At 51.9% G+C, this 26087-nt stretch overlaps 1 protein-coding gene across 2 annotated transcripts in view; it reads left to right on the top strand.

The window, feature by feature from the left end:
• Positions 1-6611: 6611 nt before the first annotated feature.
• Positions 6612-26087, top strand: part of HIC2 (HIC ZBTB transcriptional repressor 2) — a 36693-nt gene continuing 17217 nt past the window's right edge. The window contains exon 1 of one of the 2 annotated variants that reach the window (XM_033234051.1): positions 6612-6817. The gene's annotated coding sequence lies outside the window, so the exon portion shown is untranslated. Of the gene's footprint in view, positions 6818-7638; positions 10003-26087 lie in introns of those variants that run through there. The other variant, XM_033234052.1, reaches the window with a different exon arrangement.

Below are 26087 nucleotides of genomic sequence, written 5' to 3' on the forward strand. Positions count from 1 at the left end.
AGGCTGGTCTCGAACTCCCAACCTCAGGTGATCTACCCGCCTTGGCCTCTCAAAGTTCTGGGATTACAGGCGTGAGCCACCGAGCCTGGCCCCTCATTTGACTTTTAATTGAGTACCTACTTGGTGCCATCTATAAGCTGGGTACAAGAGTGAACAAGACCAAGGCTTCCTGCCCTCATGTCAACTGCTCAGCAGTATTTCAGCACTGTATCAGGGTGATTAGCCTGGGATCACAGGAGACTTCCGATAAGAGATGATGTCGGCCGGGCGCGGTGGCTCAAGCCTGTAATCCCAGCACTTTGGGAGGCCGAGACGGGCGGATCACGAGGTCAGGAGATCGAGACCCTCCTGGCTAACACAGTGAAACCCCGTCTCTACTAAAAATACAAAAAAAAAAAAAAAAAAAAAAAAACTAGCCGGGCGAGGTGGCGGGTGCCTGTAGTCCCAGCTACTCGGGAGGCTGAGGCAGGAGAATGGCGTAAACCCGGGAGGCGGAGCTTGCAGTGAGCTGAGATCCGGCCACTGCACTCCAGCCCCGGCGACAGAGCAAGACTCTGTCTCAAAAAAAAAAGAATTACTGGTTGTTTATCTGAAATTCAAATTTGGGAATACTGTTAAATGCTAAACCTAGCTGTCATGATAAAAAGCTGAAATGTACTGTTTGGGGATATTTTTTATATTTGTTTTCTTTCTGTTTTTATTGAAAACAGATAATGATAAAATAACAAATCAGCTCTACTTGATCCTTCCTGTATGACCAAGAATCATAGTCACCACACCAGGGCTCACCAGGGCCTGAGTTCCGTGCTCTGCCTGCTTAACCTCATGTCATTCAAGCCTCCCAAGGCGGTGGTGTCCTGATTCCCAAATGGATGAGGAAAGCAGATCATAGTGGTTAGATCCTGGACTAGACACACAGAGAATCCGGAGGGAGTCAGGACACAAAATGAACCCATTTCTGGCGGGTCCTCCCATCCCTGTTAATCTGTAGTTTTTATATTTCCATATTACCTTCCGCCCAGATGTAGCTTTACTGGGTGGCTGCCAGGGAGAGCAACTTTTTGAAATCTGCTATTTATTTATTTTTTCTTTCTTTCTTTCATTCGTTCGTTCTTTCTTTCTATTTCTTCTCTTTTTTTTTTTTTTGAGACGGAGTCTCGCTCTGTCGCCCAGGCTGGAGTGCGGTGGTGTAATCTCGGCTCACTGCAATCTCCGCCTCCCGGGTTTATGGCATTCTCCTGCCTCAGCCTCCCGAGTAGCTGGGACTACAGGCAGCCGCCACCTCGCCCGGCTAGTTTTTTTTGTATTTTTTTTAGTAGAGACAGGGTTTCACCGTGTTAGCCAGGATGGTCTCGAGCTCCTGACCTCGTGATCCGCCCGTCTCGGCCTCCCAAAGTGCTGGGATTACAGGCTTGAGCCACCGTGCCCGGCCAAAAATATTTTTTAATAGCACCACACTGTAGGCTGGGTGCAGTGGCTCACACCTGTAATCCCAGCACTTAGGGAGGCTGAGGCGGGTGGATCACTTGAGGTCAGGAGTTCGAGGTTTTGGTCTCAAAACTTGAGGTTTTGGTCTCAAAAAAAAAAAAAAAAGAAAATGTTACTTTCATAAAATAAAAATAACACACTAAAGTATACATGTATAGAAAAAAATTCCCAACTTCTAGGGAGAAGGTCTGTAAATATATATATTTTTTGAGACAGAGTCTCGCTCTGTCGCCCAGGCTGGAGTGCAGTGGCCGGATCTCAGCTCACTGCAAGCTCCGCCTCCCGGGTTTACGCCATTCTCCCGCCTCAGCCTCCCGAGTAGCTGGGACTACAGGCGCTCACCACCTCGCCCGGCTAGTTTTTTGTATTTTTCAGTAGAGACGGGGTTTCACCGGGTTAGCCAGGATGGTCTTGATCTCCTGACCTTGTGATCCGCCCGTCTCGGCCTCCCAAAGTGCTGGGATTACAGGCTTGAGCCACCGCGTCCGGCCTATATTTTTGATTTATTTTCTTCAGTTACTTTTCCATATATCAATATTTTTGCATGCATTTAAAAACTACAATTTTTTTTTTTTTTGTGACAGAGTCTTACTCTGTCGCCCAGGCTGGAATGCAGTGGCAGGATCTTGGCTCACTGCAAGCTCTGCCTTCCAGGTTCATGCCCTTCTCCTGCCTCAGCCTCCCAAGTAGCTGGGACTACAGGCGCCCACCACCACACCCGGCTAATATTTTTGTATAAAAAATACAATTTTTTTTAAGACAGGGTCTAGCTCTGTTGCCCAGGCTGCAGTGTGCAGTGGTGCGATTTTGGCTCACTGAAACTTCCACCTCCTGGGTTCAAGTGATCCTGCTGCGTCAGTCCCCCGAGTAGCTGGGACTACAGGGGCGTGCCACCATGACTGGCTAATATTTTTATGTGTATTTTTAGTAGAGATGGGGTTTCACCATGTTGGCCGGGCTGGTATCGAAATCCTGACCTCAAGTGATCCTCCTGCCTCAGTCTTCCAAAGTGTCGGGATTATAGGTGTGAGTCACTGCACTTGGCCTTTTTTTTTTTTTTTTGAGACGGAGTCTCACTCTGTCGCCCAGGCTGGAGTGCAGTGGCCGGATCTCAGCTCACTGCAAGCTCCGCCTCCCGGGTTTACACCATTCTCCTGCCTCAGCCTCCCGAGTAGCTGGGACTACAGGCGCCAGCCACCTCGCCTGGCTAGTTTTTTGTATTTTTTAGTAGAGACGGGGTTTCACTGTGTTAGCCAGGAGGGTCTCGATCTCCTGACCTCGTGATCCGCCTGTCTCGGCCTCCCAAAGTGCTGGGATTACAGGCTTGAGCCACCGCGCCCGGCCCTCTTTTTTTTTTTTTTAATTATTTTTGGCTGGTCGCGGTGGCTCACACCTGTAATCCCAGCACTTTGGGAGGCCAAGGCTGGTGGATCATGAGGTCAGGAGTTCCAGACCAGCCTTGCCAAGATGGTGAAACCCCATCTCCACTAAAAATACAAAAATTAGCCGGGCGTGGTGGTGGGTGCCTGTAATCCCAGCTACTCAGGAGACTGAGGCAGAGAATTGCTTGAACCTAGGAGGCAGAGGTTTCAGTGAGCCGAGATGATGCCACTGCACTCCAGCCTGGATGGCAGAGTAAGACTCTGTCTCAAAAAAAAAAGTAATAAAGATTTTATTTTTTAATTAAAAAATGTACGGATTTATTTATTATTATCATTATTATTTTTGGAGACAGAGTTTTACTCTTGTCACCCAGGCTGAAGTGCAATGGCAGGATCTCAGCTCATTGCAACGTCTGCCTCTGGAGTTCAAGCAATTCTCCTGCCTCAGCCTCCCAAGTAGCTGGGATTACAGGCCTGCGCCACCGTGCCCAGCTAATTTTGAATTTTTAGTAGAGACAGGGTTTTACCATGTTGGCCAGGCTGGTCTCAAACTCCTGACCTTGGGTGATCCACCCGCCTCAGCCTCCCAAAGTGCTGGAATTACAGGAGTGAGCCACCGTGCCCATCCTATTTATTAAATTTAATTAATTAATTAATTAATTTCTGAAACTGAGTCTCTGTCGCCCAGGTTGGAGTACAGTGGTGTGATCTGGGCTCACTGCAACCTCCACCTCCTGGGTTCAAGCAATTCTCTGCCTCAGCCTCCCAAGTAGCTGGGATTACAGGTGCCTGTCACCACGCCTGGCTAATTTTTTGTATTTTTAGTAGAAATGGGGTTTCACCATCTTGGCCAGACTGGTGTTGAACTCCTGACCTCGTGATCCGCCCACCTGGGCCTCCCAAAGTGCTGGGATTACAGGCCTAAGCCACTGCTCCCCGCCTTATTTATTTACTTTTAATGGAGTCCCACTCTGTCGCCCAGGCTGGAGTGCAGCGGTGCCACCTCGGCTCACTGCAACCTCTGCCTCCCGTGTTCAAGCAATTCTCATGCTGTGCCTTAGCCTGCTGAGTGGCTGGGACTACAGGCATGTGACACCATGCCTGGCTAATTTTTTTTTTTTTTTTTTTTGAGGTGGAGTTTTGCTTTTGTTGCCCAGGCTGGAGTGCAATGGTGTGATCTTGGCTTACTGCAACCTCCGCCTCCCGAGTTCAAGCGATTCTCCTTCCTCAGTCTCCTGAGTAGCTGGGATTACAGGCATGCTCAATCACACCCAGCTAACTTTTTGTATTTTTAGTAGCGATGGGATTTCTCCATATTGGTCAGGCTGGTCTCGGAACTCCCAGCCTCAGGTAATCCGCCCGCCTCAGCCTCCCAAAATGCTGGGATTATAGGCATGAGACATTACTCCTGGCCTAATCCACATTCCATTATGTGGACTATTTAACCCCATTATGAGAAATTTGTTTATGCTTTCTTTCATTATTATACATGACACTTAAAAAATATTATTGTATATTAGTTATCTTTTGCATTGTTTTTTGAGACCAAGTCTCCCTCTGTTGCCCAGGCTGGAGTGTCATGGCATGATCTCAGCTCACTGCAACCTCAGCCTCCCAGATTCAAGTGATTCTCGTGTCTTGTGTAGTAGTTGGGACTACACGCATGCACCATGCACCATGACATCCGGCTAATTTTTGTATTTTTAGTAGAGACCGGGTTTCACCATGTTGGCCAGGGTGGTCTCAAAGTCTGGCCTTGGCCTCCGAAAGTGCTACAATTACAGGCATGAGGCAGTCACATTAGTTTTCAAATGCAGACGAAACAAGGGACCGTTGAATGCCTGTTGTCTCATGTATGCTCCTAGGCACGGGTTCCAAACTTACAGGTACAAACTTACTTAGGGGTAGAGAGACAGATAATAAGTACGTGGTCTGTAAACGTGGTTAATTTCCCCAGAACAGAATCCTGGAATACTGGTCTGAGAGGGTATAATTATTTTAAAATATTTTTGGGGCCAGGTGCGTTGGCTTAGCCTGTAATTCCAGCATTTTGAGAGGCAGGAGGATCACTTGATCCCAGGAGTTTGAGGCTACACTCCAGCCTGGGCAACAGAGTGAGACTCCGAGTGTCAAGAAACAAAACAAAACAAACAAACAAAAAAACTTTTGGCTCATGCCGCCAAACTCATGTCCAGGAATTTTGAGGCGATTTATGTGCTTCCAACAGTATAAGACTGATAAGAGTGATTACCTACCAGACCCTGTGTTTGAAGGTTATCATTTGAAACTGATTTTTAATTTGTTTAGTAGAAAACCCAGCTTCTTATAGTTTTAATTTATATGTCTTGGGTTAGCAGAATGGTTGACTTTTTTTTTTTTCAGTCGTTCCTTCAAATAGTGAGTCCTCTGCTGGGCTCTATTTGTGGAATATTCCTTTTCTTCTTCAAGGATGTTTGATAGCTCTTTTTTTTCTTCACAGATGTTTGATATTTCCTTTTTCATCTATTGTGTTCTTACCATTTCTAGGATGTTTCTAGGCTTTCTATTCTATTTCTTGTTCCGTACCACACTGAAATGCCTGCGGTAGCTTTACAATTTCTTTTGACATCTGTTAGGGCAAGTCTACCTTCATGCTTGCTTTTGTTTCCAAGGGGGGAAAACGATAGCTATTTTCGACTATTTAGTTTCCCAGGTGAACTAAGAATTTTGTGAAGCCTAAGAAATGTTGTTAGCATGACACTAAACCTATACGTCGATTAGGAAAGAAAGGTTGCATAATCAGCTTGGCAAAGGGTTATTGGAACTGGCTTTTAATCTTGACTGGAGCTGGAGCACAACTTCCCTGTAAGGCAGACCTGTGCTCCTCTTGGACTTGGGCGACCTCGATAGTGGTGTGGTCCTTTGTTTGGTGTTCAAAGTAGAGAGAGGTCCATTAAGTAGCTCCCTAGAGAAGCAGTGGAGGCTCAGGCCAGCCCAGCCCCTGGGAAGGCCATCTGTATGGCGGCCGGGAGCCCGGGTCCTGGTGGGCCGGCTCGGGCAGGCGCTTGACCCCTGGGGCCTGCGGCCACCGGAAGGGGCTGGCTGAGCGCAGCGCGCTGGGTCCTCCGCGCCTTCGGAGCAGGTAGGGCACGCGGGGTGCGCGCGCGGGGGCCCGAGGGGCGCTGGTGTCAGGGAAGGGGCGCCCCTTCTCTTTGCACCCAACCAGCCCGGGCCTCCCCAGGAGCCCAGACCCCCGAGCTTGCAGTCACTGCTGGCTGCGCCTTTGAGCCTCGCGCAACCGCAAGGAGCGTCGAGCAGGGGTCGCAAGGGGGTCGGGGAGGGGGCGCGTAGGCCGATAGAGGTCCCTAATTCGGGGATCCTAGGAGTCAGGGTAAGGCTAAAACGGAGTAAGTCCATCTGAGTTTGAGGGGGTGGGCGTCAGCCTGTGGGGGGGCCAAGGTCCCTGTCCCGGGGGCGGGTATGCGGCCCGCGTATTTCGGGGGCGAGTTCGCGGTCCTGCCCTGGCGCTTGAGGTCGGGATCCGGTTAGATGTCCGGGGTCTGGGTCCCCGGCTCCTCCCGCGCTCCCCTCCCCCACGGCGCCGGACCCCGGCAGCCCGCCCCGCCTAGTACTCGGACCGCTTGCCGGCGCCGGCGCCGGCCCCGCCCCCGCAGGGCCCGCCCCGGTTCGCAGGCCCCGCCCCCTAGCGCCCCCTGGCCCCGCCCCGCTGCTCGCCCATTCAGATGTGGGTCAGGGGTGAGCGGGCGGCGCCGACGTCACAAGCTTCCAAGATGGCGCTGGGCGGGCGGCTGTGAGCGGCGCTCGGGGCGCGCTGGGCGGGGAGCGGAGCCGGGCCGGCGGCAGACGGACGGGGCGGACGCGTGCGGCGCGAGCCGGGCGCTGAGGACAAGGGCCGCTGGTAGGGCCGGCCGGCCGGCGGGCGGAGCGCCGCCGCCGACGCACACGAGGTGAGGGGCGGCCTTGGGGGGCGGGGGTCGCGGGGCGCGGGCGGGGGCCGCGAGCCGGGCGCGTCCCCGGAGAGAGGGGCGTGGGCGCGCGCGCGCCCGGGCGACGTGGGACTGCGCGCGTGGGGGACGCGCTCGCGTCTGGCGGGCCAGGGCGGGGGCGCACGCGGGACCCCTGGCAGGCCCGGGCTTTGTGGGCCGGATACCCGGAGGGGCGCGGGCGGTGGGGCACCCGGGGCACAAAGCCCACGGGGCCGCGCCAGGCCCAGGAGGCGCGGGTCTGCGGAGCGGGGGTCGGCGGGCGAGCGGGCGCCGGCTCTTTGTGCCTTTTCATTAGCAATCTAATCCGAACAGCGTCGGGCGAGCTGCGCTGCCTGACAGGCGGGAGGGCTCCCATTATGCAAACGGCCCTGCGCCCGCGGCCGCCCCCTCGCTGGAGGATTTTGCGATTTCCAGAACTGCGGTCTTGCACTGCCTGCGGTCTCCTTTCCTCTTGCCTCCTCCCCGGGGGAAGACTGGCCACGGCAGGGCCAGGGGCGGACCTGCCTGGAGGGGCCGCTCCCAGAGGGCCAGGCTCTGCGGCTGGTGGGCTCGCTGCCCTGCCCCCAGACCTCTCCTGTAGGCAGCCGCTTGGCAGGAAGAGAGATGGGCTTGGGGGAGGGGGTCGGCTGGCAGGGGGAAGGGACCGGCTGGCTGAGGGAGGGGGCTGAGGGGCCCCAGCTTGTCACTCTCTGTTTATCTTCCAAGATGGTTCATATTCACACAGGCCTGGGTGTGTGCGTGGTGGGGGGGAATGCCTCTCCCTGGGGGGCAGTGACTTGCGGAGAGGAGGGAATGAGGCCAGATAATGCTCCCAACGGCCCCACCCAGAACTGCCTGGGACTGCCTGTGTAAGGGAGCCCAATGCTGAGCCGGATGGGTTGGAGCGGCGTTAAAGTTATTTATCCATGCCTTCTATCCCCTGCACCCCTAGTCTTTTCTAGTAGGAGTTGCCAAGCACATCTGGAAAGCTATGTTCCCGACCCCCCACTCCCCCAGCAGCAGGAGGGGTGTAACCCAGGGAAGCCACCCCTCTGACATATGTGCTGGGGGGAGGGGCAGAGCCTTGCCCATAGGAATCCTGTGGCGGTGGGTTGTTGACTGATGTGGGGATTGCTGTGTCTCTTGTGCTGTCGAAGAGCTGGCAGGTAGTTGGGGGGCCTTGGGAGCTCCTAGGGTGAACTCGAGGCTGTCCTTCAAGGATCCAGGATGGAGGGATGGAGCTGGGTCACTCAAACCTAGGGCCTTTCTGGGTCTAGCATTTATTGCTTCCTGGTTTCTGGCTTTGCTTCTTTTCCTCCATTCTCATCTGCCAGTGTCTGGACTCCCTGGGCCTTCAAGCAGACATTTTCAGGAGCACAGGCCATGTAGTTGGTCTGGAGCCCTGTGGCAAGGAGAGTGTGCATGCTTGGTGGAGCAGGGTTGTTGTAGTAGTCTGAAAAACAGATGAGCTGGCCTCTGGAGACAAAACTGTGTGGCGAGACTGCTGGTTTAGTGGGTTCTGAACACCAAGAACAGGGCTGGGAGTCTGATGCTTGGGGGCTGAACTGAGTCCTGTGGCCCAGAATTGTTGCCTGGAAGTGAACGTTCCGTCTTGTGCCATTGAAATTGTGAAGATCTCTGGGTCCCACAGGACAAGCAATAGACTTGGAAGGCTGGGAAGAGGCTCCCCAGCTGCCTGCCTTGGGAGGTCAGAGCTCTCAGGTGGGTCGGCAGGCCAGTGTCGGGTTGGGGGAGGGAGGTTGTAGAGTGCCTGTAGCCCAGCTTTTCTGGCCAGTTGGCTCTGAGTGCTGCTGTGTGCCCAGCAACCTCTCCCTGCGGTGTTTTTCTGCCAGTTGTTGGAACTTGTAGATTAGTCACTGAGCTTTTACGACCGATTCCTGAAAAGAAAAATCTCCCTCTGGTTGCTGGCTCTGTGTAGAGGAAGAAGCAGCCCGAGGGAGTCAGGCCTTTCATTAAAGCAAAACCGAAATGATTGTGAAGTTGCTGGAAGGAGAAGAGAAGGCGCAGGTGGGGCAGGGGTGATGAGTCCTGATGAGTCCTGTTGTGCTGCATGATACCTGCTCTGGGGACAGGTAGGCACGATCCCATCCTCGATCCTCGGTCTTGGCCAGCAGCCCAGCCTTCTCCACAAGCTGCAGTCCTGGATTAATCCTCACGTAGTGTTTTCTTTCCGTAGATCAGATTTCTCATTTTGTTAATAAGCGCAGCCTCCCGACCACTTGAAGTCAGCTGTTGTGGACGAGGAGCAACAGGGTTTTGCATTATTGAGCTGATAGCCTGCTGCCTTCCTCAAGTCCTTATTGTTTGCGGGGTTAGATCTGAGGGGTGGGGGAAGTGCCATTTAATCAGCAGCTAGCCCCTGGAGAAGAGCTGGCGGGGCAGTTCTGGAGAGTGAGAGCCGTGAGGAAGGAATAAAGTTCAGTTTACCCAGGGGACTTGTGGTTCCAACCTTATTGCTTGGTCTGTTGGCCTTGAGCAGTCAGCCCCACCCCATACCTTGTCTTGCCTGCTGCCCCCAGTACCTGATCCCTGGGAGAGTGGGGTGCTTCTTCCTGGGCTGCTCTTGCTGGCCTGGGAGGCAGCTTCCACCACGGGAAGAAAGAACAAATTAGGTTCCTCCCCTCTTGTCTCCTCTGAGCCTGGCCGAGGAGGGACTACCGTGGGGCAGTGAGAGGGGAACTGGACTTGGTCGCAAAGTCTGTAGTGCATTGCTGGCTCTGCCATTTACTCCCGTTGTGACCTTGGGCAGTGATTGAGTCTCCTGCCTCGTTTCTACAATGGGAACAGAACTTGAGTTTACATTCATGTATCACTGTTTTCTGGAGCTCAGCCTAGGGAATTTAGACACTCAACAAATGATTATAAGATGGGGTGATAAGGGCTGGCATCTAGCGGAGCGCAGAGGGCATAGCGGTGGTGTGGGAGGAGCCGGCTGTGGGCTGGCTGAGAGCCCTGGATGCCATGTGGGTTGGGTTGGCCTGGAGGGGAGGGGTTTTAACCAGGAAGTGACTGCTGCTGGGTTTTAAAAGGCAGTGGTAGGGTAGAGGGTGGCAGGGGAGACAGCTGGAGAGCACTGAGGACGTGGACCCACAGATACTGTGTGAGCTGGGAAGCCTGCTTGGAAGACCCCACTGCCAGCCAGGCATGTATGCGGCTCTTTTTCAAGCTTTTTATTCATTCCGCCACATTTTCTGAGCACAAACTTAGTGCCTGGCCCCCTTGGTTAAGACCAAATCTTGTTGGCCCCTGCTTTCTGGCGCTCACAGACTTGCCTGGGTGGAGTGATAGAGGCGCTTGCAGTTCAGCACGCGGTCTGGTCTCCTCTAGAGGCGTGAAGGAGCTGCTTTTGGAAGTTCAGTAGCTTGCTTGGGGGCTGGAGGGTAAGTGCCGTTGACTCCACTGCCTGTGGAGGCCCATATAGTGTGGTGTCTGGAGAGATTTGAGATCCCACTAGGGAGGAGTGGGGCTGAAAGCCCCCTCCCTAAGAGAGGTCCTGGCTCCCATTTAGGGGCTTCTGAACCAGCCCTTCCAGTTTGACTCTGCCTGGCACCGCCAGGGTTCGCTTCCTGCTGGGAGGGGCCTTGCCCTAAGGGTTAGGGACCTGGGCGGGGGGAGGGCTCTGAGGAGGGACTGGGCCCGAGGGACTGAGGGACTGCAGGCTTGCTTGCCTTGAGCCCAGTTTTAGCTGGGAGTGGCAAAGCAAGAAAAGCTGGTGGGGGTGGGAGCTGTGTGTGGGCCCCCAGTGAGCTTGATAAGGGAGGGAAGGCTGGGAGCTGGTTCCAGCCCGCCACAGTTCAGGAGGGAAGGGCCAGACTGCCTGAGAGGGGTGTGGCAGCACTGAGTGGGGAGAGGGACCCTAAGAAACTGCTTGGGACCCTCGGGAAGGTGGCCAGGCTTTGGGGATGCCCTCCTTCTGACTATTCTATTTTCCTGTTTCTTTCTTTGTTTCTTTCTTTTTTCTTTCTGTGGTAATGTTAGTGGGTGGAGAGTGGGAGTGCAGCCTCAGTGTTAGAACAGGGGGACTTGAGGTTCTTCTGATGGTGAGAGGGAACAGGGATGGGTCAGCCAGATGCCTCTAACCTAGAGGCAGCTGTTTTTTGTGAGGTGGGTGGCGCATCGTAGGATCTTAGGTGCATGTTCTCTGTTTAGGGGTGATCACACACGGGGTGTGGTGAGGAGGGAGTGTGTGGAGTCCCCAGCCTTCCTGTGGCAGTTCCCAGTGTGACTAAAAGAAGGCAGGGATTGGGTTTGGTTAGGTGGGTGCTTCCAGGTGAGAGCTGGCCTGCTATGGAAATGGAAGAGCTCCTGGCTCTGGCAGGGGTGTGGCTGCTGTACAGACTTGTCCCCTGCCGTCCTGGGCTGTTGCCCTGCGGCTTGGGCTTCGGCTTCATTCCTCTGGGTGGGTGGGTTCTCTCTGGCAAGTGTGGGAAGGGGCCACTCCCATTACCACACTGAGGCCTGAGCCCCTTTGAGGGGGAGGATCTGTTGCATGGCCTTTGCAGCCCTCTCACCCCTGCTGCAGTGCGGGAGGTGAGGCCGCAGCACTCGGGAGATGGTAAGCTGTTGGTGAGCCCTCATTCACAAAGTAAGGGAGAAGGGAGAGTGGGGCCTGGGACTTTGGTGACTTGTCCTTGTGTGGACACAGTGGGGCTTTTCTGGGTGATGAGTGTAGGCTGCATATTCACCCAGTACATGCTGTTGCTCATGCTGCCTGGCAGAGGCCTGCCTGCTGGTGCCCTGGTTCTCACCTTAGGCTATACCTGTCTCTGGGGTGGGCCCAAGGCACTAGCTTTTTCCGAAGCATTTGAAGTGAACCTGGTGTGCAGCAGAGTTTGAGAACCGCTTCTCTAGCAGGTGATGCGTCTTTGTTGATAATAGAATCCACAGGCCGAAGGATGAGTAGCCCGAGCAGCCCGCGCTTTTACCTGCGGTGCTTACTAACTGCTTTACTCCGAGGACCTGGCGGGGTCAGCAGTTCCCCAGTGAATGAATTGGTAGAATCAGTCATGCTGATTCTTGGGTAGTTACTGGGCACAAAGGGTGAACAGCAGGAGGAACCTAGACCTTGTGCACTGGGGGCTTCTCCTGGGAGGTCCTCTGGAGGTGGGTCCTACTAACCCTATAGCATGGGCTTTTGGAGTCTGCCTGGCCTGCTTTCCTGGCTGCATTCTTGGGCTCTTGTTGGCCTGTATGTAGTCTGGTGGGGCCTCACATAGTGCAGTTTGGGTTGAGCGGAGGTGGCCAATAATGGGAGCCTCTGGGACTCCTGGGACCTCTGCCTTCTTCTCCCTGGAAGAGAAGAGGTTTGTCCCTGAGGTTGGTTTCCTGGGCTGTGTTATCTGGGCAAGGTATATGAGGCCACTAATAGGGGCAGAGAAGGAAGAGTGGGAGGGGACTGGAGAGGGGGGACAGGACAGGAGGCAGAGCTTCAGGTAGGGCCTGGCTAGGCCTGGCCCCCTTTGTTGGAGCAGAACAATGGGTTGTTCTGGGGTTTCGTTTGTATTTGAGGGAGAGAGGCTATAAGACAGCTCCTGCCAGCTAGGAGCAGCCTATCATGTGAGGGGACAGGTAAGGCCCTTGGGTGTGGTTCTGGTCAGCATCCTGGGTAGGACGTCTTGCCTTTTAGAGAAGGGACAACATCCTGGCCAGGGGCAGTAGAGGAGATGGGAAAAGGGGCTGAGAAGGAAGGGTGGTGCACATCTTGGTAGCTGGGCCTAGGTAGTCCTGTCCTGAGTGAGTGATCTGGGGATGGATTCCTGCCCTAGGTCTTGTGCCCCTTCACTCCAGCCGTCTCCGGGACCCCATGGCCCTTCCCCTTTGTGGAAGCAGCTGCTGTTATAGTTTCTGTCTGGCTGGTACCAGGGAACTTGGCTTGGAAGATGGGAGGAGGATGGTCCCCACGGAGTTCCGACAGGCCAGGAAGGTAGTGGTGAAGAGGTAAGCACTCATCCTGGGCTCGTTCCTGGGTTCAGCCTGGCAGTGGGCATTTTACACCCGATTCAGTTATCAGAACACACCAGTGTGGTTCTCATCTTTTTTTTTTTTTTTTTTTTTTTTGAGACGGAGTCTCGCTCTGTCGCCCAGGCTGTAGTGCAGTGGCCGGATCTCAGCTCACTGCAAGCTCCGCTTCCCGGGTTTATGCCATTCTCCTGCCTCAGCCTCCCGAGTAGCTGGGACTACAGGCGCCCGCCACCTCGCCCGGCTAGTTTTTTGTATTTTTTAGTAGAGACGGGATTTCACTGTGTTAGCCAGGATGGTCTCGATCTCCTGACCTCGTGATCCGCCTGTCTCGGCCTCCCAAAGTGCTCGGATTACAGGCTTGAGCCACCGCGCCCAGTGGTCCTCATCATTTTGTCAGTCCTCATTGTACAAGTGGCTCAGAGAAGTTAAAGAGTCGTACGTCTAGAGAGTGGATGGAGGAGCTCCAGGTGAAGTGTGTGAAAGCCTTGGACACATTTGTGAGTGAGGACTCCTTACTCTGTGCAGTGCTTGGGCTGGAGGGCAGCTGAGATTTTCATTTTGAGTGGGGTAGTGGGATGGCTGCTCTGGATAAAGCCAGGGAGTCTGGCTCCCAGAATGGGAAGGTGGTCCCCTGCAGGTCCCCTGCTCCTCCCCAAGGACCAGGGGCCAGAGAGCATTCTCTGGGTCGTCTTCATCCTTCCAGTCACACGCAGCTCCTTACTGTCAGGTATGTGGGAATCTTCTGCCCCACGGCATCCTGCGCCTTTGCCGAACACCTCCAGGAGAGCCATGTGGGGGATGGTCTGGACGTTGCAGGGACCAGAGCTGAGCTCTTGAGATTCTTTGAGTGTGGACAAATGAGGTGCCCTTGGTGGTGTGGGGACGCAGGCAGGGTTGCTCCTCTGGGTGACTCTTGGTAGGTTGTCTTCTGGTAGATGGACTGGGGGTATGGGTTCTGGTGCTTCAAGGTGGTTGTCCTCTGACTGTGAACCAGATCCCAGGGACCAGGCGTCAGCCCCGTGCTGGCCGAAGGGAGAGGGTTGTTACCAAAGTCTCACATTCCAGGCATGTGTTGATGCTGATAAGGCAGCAGGGCTGGCTTAGCTGCTTTGGGCAGGAGGGGACTTTGACTTCATGCCCCCAGCAGGCAGCATGCACATCTTGCTTCCTGGTAGCACCCCTCCCCCACCGACCCCCTCTGCTTCCAGGTGCAGGGCCCCAGCAGGGTCCTGGTCACACACCCTGCAGGGGCAGTGCCGCTCTCAGCAGCGTTGCTGGCTTAGAGGCAGGCCTCTGGAGGCCTATTGATGGATTCTGCCAGCACTGCCTCTTAGAGTATTCGAGGATGCCATTGGAAATGTCACTTCCTTTTATTTGCTGAAATTTGTTACTCTCAGGTTTGGCAGTAGGCCCCTTGTCCAAGATTTCAGCTTTTGGGGAACTTTAGTTTTGTGGAAAGATGACTCCTGCTTCCTCTGTGGGCCAGTCTCTTAACCTCTCCAGGCCTCATTCTCCTTGCCTATAAATGAGTTGTTAGACTCAAAGTTGTTTGCAGACCCCGGGGATCCCCAATGCCTTTTTCAGTATATTTAAAAGTTACGAGGTCGGACGGGGTGGCTCACGCCTGTAGTCCCAGCACTTTGGAAGGCCAAGGCGGGTGGATCATCTGAGGTCCGGAGTTCCAGACCAACCTGGCCAATATGGTGAAACCCTTCCTCCCCTAAAAACAAAAATTAGCCACGTGTGGTGGCACATGCCTGTAGTCCTAGCTACTCAGGAGGCTGAGGCAGGAGAATGACTTGAACCTGGGAGGCAGAGATTGCAGTGAGCCAAGATTTTGCCACTGCACTCCAGCCTGGGTGACAGAGTGAGACTCCTATCTCAAAAAAAAAAAAAAAAAAAAAAAAAATTGCTGGCCCCTGCCCTGGGTGGACACTTGCACTGCCAGAGTTGTGTTCCCCACTGTGAGCCAGCCCTGGGAGCTGAGACCCACCAGTTCTACACACGTCCAGGGGAGGCAGTACAGATGACTGAATATTAAATCTAGACCTTTAATTACACATCTTTTTACTTTTCTGTGTGATGAAATAGGAAGGATACATGAGGCTTTTTTTTTTTTTTTTGTATTTTTTTTTAGTAGAGACGAGGTTTCACTGTGTTAGCCAGGATGGTCTCGATCTCCTGACCTCGTGATCCGCCCGTCTCGGCCTCCCAAAATGCTGAGATTACAGGCTAGAGCCACCGCGCCCAGCCACATGAGGCATTTTTTTGAGATGGAGTCTCGCTGTTGCCTAGGCTGGAGTGCAGTGGTATGATCTCAGTTCGCTGCAACCTCCACCTCCCGGGTTCAAGTCATGCTCGTGCCTCAGCCTCCCAAGTAGCTGGGATTACAGGCACCCACCACTGTGCCTGGTTAATTTTTTATATTTTTAATAGAGTCTGGGTTTTGCCATGTTGGCCAGACTGGTCTTGAACTTCTGATCTCAGGTGATCCGACCGCCCTGGCCTCCCAAAGTGCTGGGATTACAGGCATTAGCCACCATGCCTGGCATGAGGCTTTAAAACATTTTTTTTGTTTTTTCTGTTTTTTTTGGTGATAGGATCTCCCTCAGTTGCCTAGGCTGGAGTGCAGTGATGATGTAATCACGGCTTAGTGCAGCCTCACCTTCTGGGCTCAAATGATCCTTCTGCCTAAGCCTCCCGAGTAGTTAGGACCACAGTCATGCCCACACCCAGCTATTTTTTTTTTTTTTTTTTTTTTTAGAGGCGGGGTCTCCCTGATCTTGAACTCCTAGGCTCAGCCAATCCTCCTACCACGACCTCCTAAAGTGTTGGGATTACAGGTGTTGAGCCACTGCGCCCAGCCTACTTAGCAACTTTGTTTTTTTGAGATGGAGTCTCTCTCTTGCCCAGGCTGGAGTGTAGTGGCACAATCTTGGCTCACTGCAACCTCTGCTTCCCAGGTTCAAGCAATTCTACTGCCTCAGCCTCCGAAGTAGCTGAGATTATAGGTTCGTGCCACCACGCCTGGCTAATTTTTATATTTTTGGTAGAGACTGGGCTTCTCCATATTGTTCAGGCTGGTCTCGAACTCCTGACCTTGTGATCGCCCGCCTTGGCCTCCCAAAGTGCTGGGATTACAGACGTGAGCCACTGCACCTGGCCTACATAGCAACTTTTGTTTTTTCCTTGAAATGGGGTCTCACTCTGTTGCCCAGGCTGGAGTACAGTGGTGCAGTTCTCCTGCCTCAGCCTCCCGAGTATCTGGGATTACAGGCATCTGCCACCACACCTGGCTAATTGTTGTATTTTTAGTAGAGACGGGGTTTCACCACATTAGCCAGGCTGGTCTCAAACTCCTGACCTCAGGTGATCCGCCTGCCTCGGCCCCCCAAAGTGCTGGGATTACAGGTGGGAGCCACTGCGCCTGGCCCATAGCAACTTTTAAAAAACTCATTTGTCAAGCTTTAGTGTAATATCAATGAAGAATAGATACACGGTTATCTGAAAAAGTTATTAAAATACTCCTTTCTTTTTTCTGTGTAAGGCCAAATTTCTTGAAAGACTTTAATCAAAACCACATATCCTAACAGACTGAATGCAGGAGATAGAATCCAGCTACTTCTGTTAGACCAGACATTAAAGAGATTTATAAAAGTGTAAAGCAACGCTATCTTTTTTTTTTGTTTTTGAGATGGAGTCTTGCTCTGTCGCCAAGCTATAGTGCAGTGGCACGATCTCTGCTCACTGCAACACTCACCTCCTGGGTTCAAGTGATTCTCCTGCCTCAGCCTCCCGGGTAGCTACACACCCAGCTAATTTTTGTATATGTATATATATATTTTTTAGTAGAGATGGGGTTTCACCTGTTGGCCAGGATGGTGTGGATCTCTTGACCTCGTGATCTGCCCGCCTTGGCCTCCCAGAGTGCTGGGATTGCAAGTGTGAACCACCATGCTCGGCCCTTTTTTTTTTTTTTTTTTTATTTGAGATAGAGTGTCACTCTATCACCTAGGCTGGAGGGCAGTGGTGCGATCTCGCCTCACTGCAACCTCTGCCTCCTGGGTTCAAGGGATTCTTCTACCTCAGCCTCCTGAGTAGCTGGGATTACAGGCACCTGTTACCATGCCCAGCTAATTTTTGTATTTTTTAAAATTTTAATTTAATTAATTTATTTATATATTTTTTGAGATGGAGTCTCACTCTCTCTCCCAGGCTGGAGTGCAGTGGCATGATCTCGGTTCACTGCAAGCTCCGCCTCCCAGGTTCATGCCGTTCTCCTGCCTTAGCCTTAGCCTCCTGAGTAGGACTACAGGACTACAAGGGCGGGGGCTACAGGCGCCCGCCACCACGCCTGGCTAATTTTTTGTATTTTTAGTAGAGACATCCGTGTTAGCCAGGATGGTCTCGATCTCCTGACCTCGTGATCCGCCCGCCTCAGCCTCCCAAAGTGCTGGGATTACAAGCGTGAGCCACAGTGCTCGGCCTATTTTTTTTTTTTTTTTTGAGAGGAAGTTCTGTAATCCCAGCACTTTGGGAGGCCGAGACGGGCGGATCACGAGGTCAGGAGATCGAGACCATCCTGGCTAATACGGTGAAACCCCGTCTCTACTAAAAAAATACAAAAAACTAGCCGGGCGCGTTGGCGGGCGCCTGTAGTCCCAGCTACTGGGAGGCTGAGGCAGGAGAATGGCGGGAACCGGGAGGCGGAGCTTGCAGTGAGCTGAGATCCGGCCACTGCACTCCAGCCTGGGCGACAGAGCGAGACTCCGTCTCGAAAAAAAAAAAAAGAGAGGAAGTTTTGCTCTTGTTGCCCAGGCTGGAGTGCAATGGCATGATCTCAGCTCACTGCAATCTCCGCTTCCCTAGGTTCAAGTGATTCTGCTGCCTCAGCCTCACCAATAGCTGGGATTAGAGGTGCGCACCAATACATTTGGCTAATTTTTGTATTTTACCTTGTTGGCCAGGCTGGTCTCAAACTCCTGGCCTCAGGTGATCCACCCCCTCGGCCTCCCAAAGTGCTAGGATTACAGGCGTGAGCCACTGCGTCCGGCCTATTTTTTTTTTTTTTTTTTAAACAGAGTTTCGCTCTTGTTGCCCAGGCTGGAGTGCAATGGCACGATCTCGGCTCACTGCAGCCTCCACCCCCCACCCTCCCCTGGGGTAAAGCCTTTCTCCTGCTTCAGCCTCCCAAGTGCTGGGATTACAAGCGTGAGCCACAGTGCTCGGCCTATTTTTTTTTTTTTTTTTTTGAGAGGAAGTTCTGTAATCCCAGCACTTTGGGAGGCCGAGACGGGCGGATCACGAGGTCAGGAGATCGAGACCATCCTGGCTAATACGGTGAAACCCCGTCTCTACTAAAAAAATACAAAAAACTAGCCGGGCGCGTTGGCGGGCGCCTGTAGTCCCAGCTACTTGGGAGGCTGAGGCAGGAGAATGGCGGGAACCCGGGAGGCGGAGCTTGCAGTGAGCTGAGATCCGGCCACTGCACTCCAGCCTGGGCGACAGAGCGAGACTCCGTCTCGAAAAAAAAAAAAGAGAGGAAGTTTTGCTCTTGTTGCCCAGGCTGGAGTGCAATGGCATGATCTCAGCTCACTGCAATCTCCGCTTCCCTAGGTTCAAGTGATTCTGCTGCCTCAGCCTCACCAATAGCTGGGATTAGAGGTGCGCACCAATACATTTGGCTAATTTTTTGTATTTTACCTTGTTGGCCAGGCTGGTCTCAAACTCCTGGCCTCAGGTGATCCACCCACCTCGGCCTCCCAAAGTGCTAGGATTACAGGCGTGAGCCACTGCGTCCGGCCTATTTTTTTTTTTTTTTTTTAAACAGAGTTTCGCTCTTGTTGCCCAGGCTGGAGTGCAATGGCACGATCTCGGCTCACTGCAGCCTCCACCCCCCACCCTCCCCTGGGGTAAAGCCTTTCTCCTGCTTCAGCCTCCCAAGTTGCTGAGATTACAGGCACCCATCACCACGCCTGGCTAATTTTTTGTATTTTTAGTAGAGATGGGGTTTCACCATGTTGGCCAGGTTGGTCTCGAACTCCTGACCTCAGGTATCCACCCGCCTCGGCCTCCCAAAGTACTGGGATTACAGGCGTGAGCCACTGTTCTCAGCCTTTTAAAAAAAAATTTGCTTTTCTAATATAGTAAGTAGAACAGTGATGTGTAAAGTAGTCTCTCTTTACCTGTGGGGGTATGTTCCAAAACCTCCATCGGAGGCCTGGAACCATGGGTAGTGCTGAACCCTATATGTGATGTTTTTTCTATACATACGTGCATGTGCTAAAATTTAATTCATGAATTAAGCGTAGCGAGGAAATAATAAAATAGGACAGTTATAACAATATGTTATAAAAGTTATGTGGATATGCTCTTTCCCTTTTTTTTTTTTTTTTTGAGACAGAGTTTCACTCTTGTTGCCCAGGCTGGAGTGCAATGGCACAATCTCGGCTCACTGCAACCTCCGCTTCCCAGGTTCAAGCGATTCTCTTGCCTCTTCCTCCCTAGTAGCTGGGATTGTAGGTATGTGCCACCACGCCTGGCCAATTTTGTATTTTTGGTAAAGACAGGGTTTCTCCATGTTGGTCAGGCTGGTCTTGAACTCCCGACCTCAGGCGATCCGCCCGCCTCGGCCTCCCAAAGTACTAGGGGGTAACAGGTGTGAGCCACCGTGCCTGGCTGGATATGCTCTTTCCTTTAACATATTTACTCACCTATTTTCTACCTGCAGTTGACCAAGGATAACAAGCTGAGGAAAGTGAAACTGAATAAGGGGTTACTACTGTAATACATGGTAACATCAAATACTGCAACAGCCCGGATGCAGTGACTCACACCTGTAATCCCAGCACTTTGGGAGGCTGAGGCTGCAGAATGGCTTGAGGCCAGGAGCTCGAGGTTGCAGTGAGCTATGATTGTACCACTGCACTTCAGCCCAGGTGACAGAGCAGGACCCTGTCTCAGAAAAAACTCCACAAAACAGTAACATAGAAGCCACATAAGCAGATGCTCTTTAGGAGTCCTGTCTAATTTAAGAATGTAAACAACACAATTTTAGAACCAGTGGCAAGGAGGGTGCTAGGCATTTCCCTCTTCACCACGTACCTCCTTATCTTTCACATATTGTTTCACTCTATCTCTTCTCAGCCTTGGCTCTGACCAGCATTTGCTCACCTAATGAATGTTTATGAGTGCCTGCTGCATGCCCGGTGCTGTGGCTGCTTGGGACAAAGGGTCTAACTTTGGGTACTGGTCTGTAGGCTGGTCGGTGGTAGACAGGAGGGAAGCGGCTTGGCAGCTGGTGCTGACGTTGGGAGCGGGGAGACAACAGAGGCAGTTCTGGCTTCACTGAGGAGGGAGTCGTGTGGGGGCAGGCTCTTCCCGGAGTAGGGTACAGCCTGCAGGAGCTCTCAGGTGTGTCTGTGGAAGGGATGAGGTGGGCCTGATACCCCTGTGGGAAGTGCTTTGCATGCCAGGCCTGAGCATGGACTTTATTCCAGGCATCAGAAATTTATTGAAAGCTTTTTTTTTTTTTTTTGAGATAGTTTCGCTCTCATTGCCCAGGCTAGAGTGCAGTGGTGCGATCTCGGCTCACTGCAACTTCCGCTTCCCAGGTTCAAGCGATTCTCCTGCCTCAGCCTCCCGAGTAGGTGGGATTATGGGCGTGCGCCACCATGCTCAGCTAATTTTGTATTTTTAGTAGAGATGGGGTTTCTCCATGTTGGTCAGGCTGGGCTCAAACTCCAGACCTCAGGTGATCTGCCCGCCTCAGCTTCCCCAAGTGCTGGGATTACAGACGTGAGATACCACGCCTGGCCCATTGAAAGCTTTAAGCAGGGGAGTGGCTTGATGAGATGGGTGTTTGAGAAAGATAACTCAGAGTTATTGGACTCTGAATCGGAGGATACAGGGACTAGGTGAGGGTTGGCTGGAGGGGTTGCAGAGGGGTGATTGTGTTCTAGATGCTGATATTTTCTCTTAGAGTGGCTCTGATTCTGCCCTTCTTTCCCCTATAGACCTTGGGAGGTTTCCTGGGATTTCTCCCTCCTGGACAACTTCTTTTGAGTTGCCTGCCACCCTAGGTGTGGAGGCCCCAGGTTGTTTTGCTTTGTATGATTAGGACAGGGTGATATTTTCTGGGTTATCTCTTGTGGGAACTGAGCCTGCCAAAGCCCTCATTTGTGCATTGTTATAGCTGCCCAAGTGTGTGGCCCTGCTGCATTTGACGGCTGTGGACCAGGTGACCTCTCAGGCGGTGAAAGGGGGGTGCTCTGTGAGTGCACCTCAGCTTTAGCCTCTTGGCTTCTCTGTGGATTGGAATTTAGCTCCTCCCTGTACCAGGAAAGTCTCTTTCCTCTTTTTTTTTTCCTCTTTCTTTTCTCTCTCTTTCTTTTTTTTCTCAATGAGACAGGGTCTCGCCCTATTGCCCAGTCTGGTCTTGAACACCTGGACTCAAGCGATCCTCCTGCCTCAGCCTCCCAGAGTGCTCAGATTAGAGGCATGAACCACTGCACCCGACGTTCCTTTCTTTTGAGACTTCTGCACAGAGCAGGCTCAGCTTCCTTAGTAGACTTAGCCATTGAACTCTAAGAAGTTATTTACAGAGGTGGAAATAGGCTGGGCACAGTAGCTCACGCCTGTAATCCCAGCACTTTGGGAGGACGAGGCAGGTGGATCACGATGTCAGGAGTTCAAGACCAGCCTGGCCAAGATGGTGAAACCCCGTATCTACTACAAAAATTAGCCTGGTGTGGTGACGGATGCCTGTAATCCCAGCTACTTGAGAGGTTGAGGCAGGACAATCGCTTGAACCCAGGCGGCAGAGGTCTCAGTGAGCCGAGATCTTGCCACTGCACTCCAGCCTGGGCAACAGAGCAAGACTCAAAACAAACAAACTAAAAAAGGTAAATTACTTGTATATCCCTGTGTGCACAGTCTTAAAGAACAGAGAGATAGGTAGTGGTAAACTCACTATTGGTTGAATTGTGGGTGTCCCACTGAGTGAGACACAGTTGTTCCCTTGTGGCCACGTAGGAAATAGCCTCCCAAGTTCCTGGGACAGCCCATGCGCTTATCCCCACTTCCCTCTAGAAGCCAACAATCTTCTGAATTGTGGGTCAGCCATCCTCTGGGTTTTGTCAGTTTCCCACCTTTGTCTGGATCCTGAAACTGCGAATGATTTTGACTGAGTTCGCTGGGAGCCGGGTGCCCTGCACTCTTGGGACACCAGGAGCAGCAGTTCCTGTGTTCCCATTCTCCGTTTCAGTGTCCAGGGTGGCACTATCCACACATCATCACCTGTCCTACTGGCAGTGAGCATTTGGGTGGTTTTCTGGGTTTTGTTTTTGCTGCCATCTAAGTAGCTGACTTTTCACCCCCAAGCTATGCTTCTTGAGGCAGAGAAGTGCCAGTTTATTTTGTTTTCTGTCTCTAAATCCAGTTCCTTGATGCACCACTGAGACTCAGTTTAGAAGTGCAGTGAAACTTTGTGAGCATTTTTCTCCCCAAGTCTGAATGAATCCCTCTCTGATTCTTTTGAGTTGTTGGACACTTCTCTGCTAGACACTTTCAAGTTTCCTACTGGACGGGATAGACCTTCTCTATAAAGTATCACACTTGGAGGCTTTTCAGGCACAGTGCCATAGATTGTAACATTTTCCATAGCAATTGCCCAATTTTATCTGTAAAAAATTGCTTTTTAAGGCCTGGTACAGTGGCTCACACCTGTAATCCCAACATTTTGGAAGGCTGAGGCAGCAGGATCACTTGAGCCCAGGAGTTTGAGACCAGCTTGGAAAACGTAGTGAGACCTTGTGTCTACAGAAAATTTTAAAAATTGGCTAGGCATTGTGGCATGCACCTTTAGTTCCGGCTACTCAAAAGGCTGAGACGGGAGGATCCCTTGAGCCCAGAAATTAGAGGTTGCAGTGAGCTATGATCGTGCCATTACACTCCAGCCTGGGTGACAGAGCAAGACCCTGTCTCCAAAAAATCACAAAACTTCCAATGGATACCGAATGTATAACTTTTTTTTTCCTTATTTGGAGTAAAATAACTTGATCCTTGATCGTTGGCTGTAGCTCCTGAGCCATTTGAGGCAATGGGGGGTTTGTGTGTTGATTACTTATGAAGGAACAAGTGGACTGTTTCCTTCTCCCCAGCAGCTTCCTTTGACTCTAAATCCCTGAGCGCCTCACCCATTTTCTTCTTGGCTTCCTCCCTTTGATATGCCCAGCTGGCTCCTGCCCTGGCTGGCTGCCACCAGGACCTGCTGGAGGTTTTTGCTGGGAATTATTTGGTGTCCTGTTTGAACCTTGCTTGCCGTGCTCCCAAATTTCCTGTTTCTCCTGAGGTTGCCTTTCAGGATTTGCAGAACCCCTTCTCCTTTAGAAGTGTCAATTGGGGCTGGGTGTGGTAGCTCACGCCTGTAATCCCAGCACTTTGGGAGGCCGGCGGATCACCTGAGGTCGAGAGTTCCAGGTCAGCCTGACCAACATGGAGAAACCCTGTCTCTACTAAAAATACAAAATTAGCCAGGTGTAGTGGTGCGTGCTTGTAATCCCAGCTACTCGGGAGGCTGAGGCAGAAGAATTGCTTGAACCCGGGAGGTGGAGGTTGCAGTGAGCCGAGATTGTGCCATCGCACTCTAGCCTGGGCAACAAGAGGAAAACTGTCTCAAAAAAAAAAAAAAAAGTCAATTGGACCTTAGGACAACTTAAAAAATTATCAGGTTTTTGTCTTTTAGATAGCAAACATGAGTCTGCTCCTCATAAGGATTTACAGTAGTCTCTCTGTTTCCGATGGGCTCCTGGCTGGCTTGTGTGAGCTCCCTCCTCTAGGATGGGCACTCCATCCTGGACATTGTGGCGTTGCCAGCTGTCCTGCTAATGTTCTGCTTCCCGTGTTGCTGTTATTGGTTGGGGGTCCAGGAGAGGTTGCTGCCTGGACTGAGTCTGCTTGCTGATCAGGATGAAGTTGATCTCTGCTTCCCTTCTGAAGGTTTCTGTGCACTGTACTGAATTCAAGGACGTCCTATGTAAGAAGTGTGCATAGCTCTAAGAGTTCTTTACAAATGATATGCCCTTGTAACGAGCATCCAGAGTGAGAAACACAACCCTGGAAGCCCCTCATGTATCCTGAAGCTTTTAGTCACTCTCAGCCTCCACCCATATGATTAGTGCTGCCTGCTTTTTTTGAAAGTATGCAAATGGAACTGTAATTGTCTTTTTGGCCATGGCATCTTTGCTCAAAAGTATATTTGAGAGATTCATCTGTGTTGTTTGTAAGTCAAATCATGTGAAATTATCAGCAATCAGCTGTGTTTTTACCCCTAAAAGATAAATTCATACAGTTCAACCTAAATGTCTGTCCTGTTCACTGCTGGATCATAGTCTCTTCCATCTGCAGCTGCCCCTTCTCAGGGTGGCCATAGGAGTTGTTTTCCAGTGTTGAGCCTTCATGAGTGTGCCTGCCTGTTTGGTGCGCATACGTGTGCATTCTTGCTGGCATATACCTTGGGTGAGTTTTTGGGCCCACAGCTGGCTAGCTTGCTTGCTTGCTTTATTTATTTAGAGACGAAGTCTTGCTCTTGTCTCCAGGCTGGAGTGCAGTGGTGCAATCTCAGCTCACTGCAACCTCCGCCTCCTGGGTTCAAGTGATTCTCCTGCCTCAGCCTTCCAAATAGCTGGGATTACAGGAGCCTGCCACCATGCCCCACTAATTTTTGTATTTTTAGTAGAGACGGGGTTTCACCATGTTTGCTAGGCTAGTCTCAGACTCCTGACCTCAGGCGATCCACCCACCTTGGCCTCCCAAAGTGCTGAGATTACAGGCGTGGGCCACCACCCCAGCCCTTGGGCCCACAGCTTTAGATTGTAGCAGCCAAGAGTTTTCTAAACCATGTGAGTTTTTTGGCCAGGTGCAGTGACTCGTGCCTGTAATCCCAGTACTTTGGGAGGCTGAGGTGGGCAGATCACTTGAGGCCAGGAGTTGGAGACCAGCCAACTGGTGAAATGCCAGTTGGTGAAATGCCATCTCTATGAAAAGTACAAAAGTTATCTGGGTATGATGGCGCACTGCACTCCTCTCTAATCCCAGCTACTCGGGAGGCTGAGGCAGGAGAATTGCTTGAACCTGGGAGGCAGAGGTTGCAGTGAGCCGCGATCTTGCCACTGCACTCCAGCCTGGGTGACAGAGCAAGACTGTCTCTCAAAAAAAAAATTACAAAGCATGTGAGACTTCTGGTTGCCTTATTGCCTTTCCAGCATTTGGTGTTACCTTTTTCCTGATAGGCTTTGACGTTCTTATTCTTTCTGAAACAGTCCTGTTCTTGTTTAAAAACATCCCCGTTTCCCTTTCATCCCTGGGAGATACTATTTTAGCCTTTGTTTGGCTAATCAAAATCCCATCTTTAGTGTCTGTTGTTGAATTTTTGTGTTTTTGGATTCGCTTTCAGCATGTCATCTCAGTCTTGTCCCAGCCCAGGGGGTCAGGCGGTGTTGTGTACAGACAGTGCAGCGGCTCCTTAATGCCAGTTGCCGAGCCTTTGCCAGGCCCGGAGAACTGCATAGGTGCAGGACTGCCAGTAGTTCTTCCTGCTCTTCAATCATTGAAATGGTTTCTTTTATGAAGTAATGATGGTAGAAGATGATAGGGTTTCTGTTTGTTTCTAATTCTAGTCTTCACTTGGCATTAAGAAATTGTTAGCTGCTAGGGTTGATTTTGAAATTGTGAAGTTGGAGAGTCTCTCCTGGACCCGTGGGCTGGATGGCTGCAGCTCTGTGACTCAGCTGTGCTGGGTGCCTCCCTTTGGGGCTCAGTTACCTCCTTTTAAGGTGTCCCTGGGGTGAGAGAGATGATCATGATAGTGCCTTCCACCTGGGCGGCCCAGGCTTTCCTCACCCATTTAGTGCCTTGCATGTAGAATTTCCACCTGTTGTCTGCTGTGCTGCCACTGCTTGTCCTCCCTCCTTGCCACACAGAGTTGTGTTCTCTGTCTGCCACTCACGCCTGCTTCTCTGATCAGAGTTTGTGGAACCCTCTGCCGTGGTCACCATTCTGGTACCTGTGGTAACAGACTCGGCCTTGATGTGGCACATTCTAGGTCTACCGTTTGTATTCACCAGCCTGTGAGCTTGTGTACATGGGACATGTATCTTTGTTTTGGGGGCCTTCTCCTTCCACTTGATGCCCATCCCTTAAGCATTTACTCCTTGCAGAGCACTTGGCTTTCAGGCCATAGAGAGCTTTCCAATCAGTGATGTCCAGGTAA

The sequence above is a fragment of the Trachypithecus francoisi genome, unplaced genomic scaffold (genome assembly GCF_009764315.1).
Source record: "Trachypithecus francoisi isolate TF-2019V2 unplaced genomic scaffold, Tfra_2.0 Lachesis_group14, whole genome shotgun sequence".
Lineage (NCBI taxonomy): Eukaryota > Metazoa > Chordata > Mammalia > Primates > Cercopithecidae > Trachypithecus > Trachypithecus francoisi.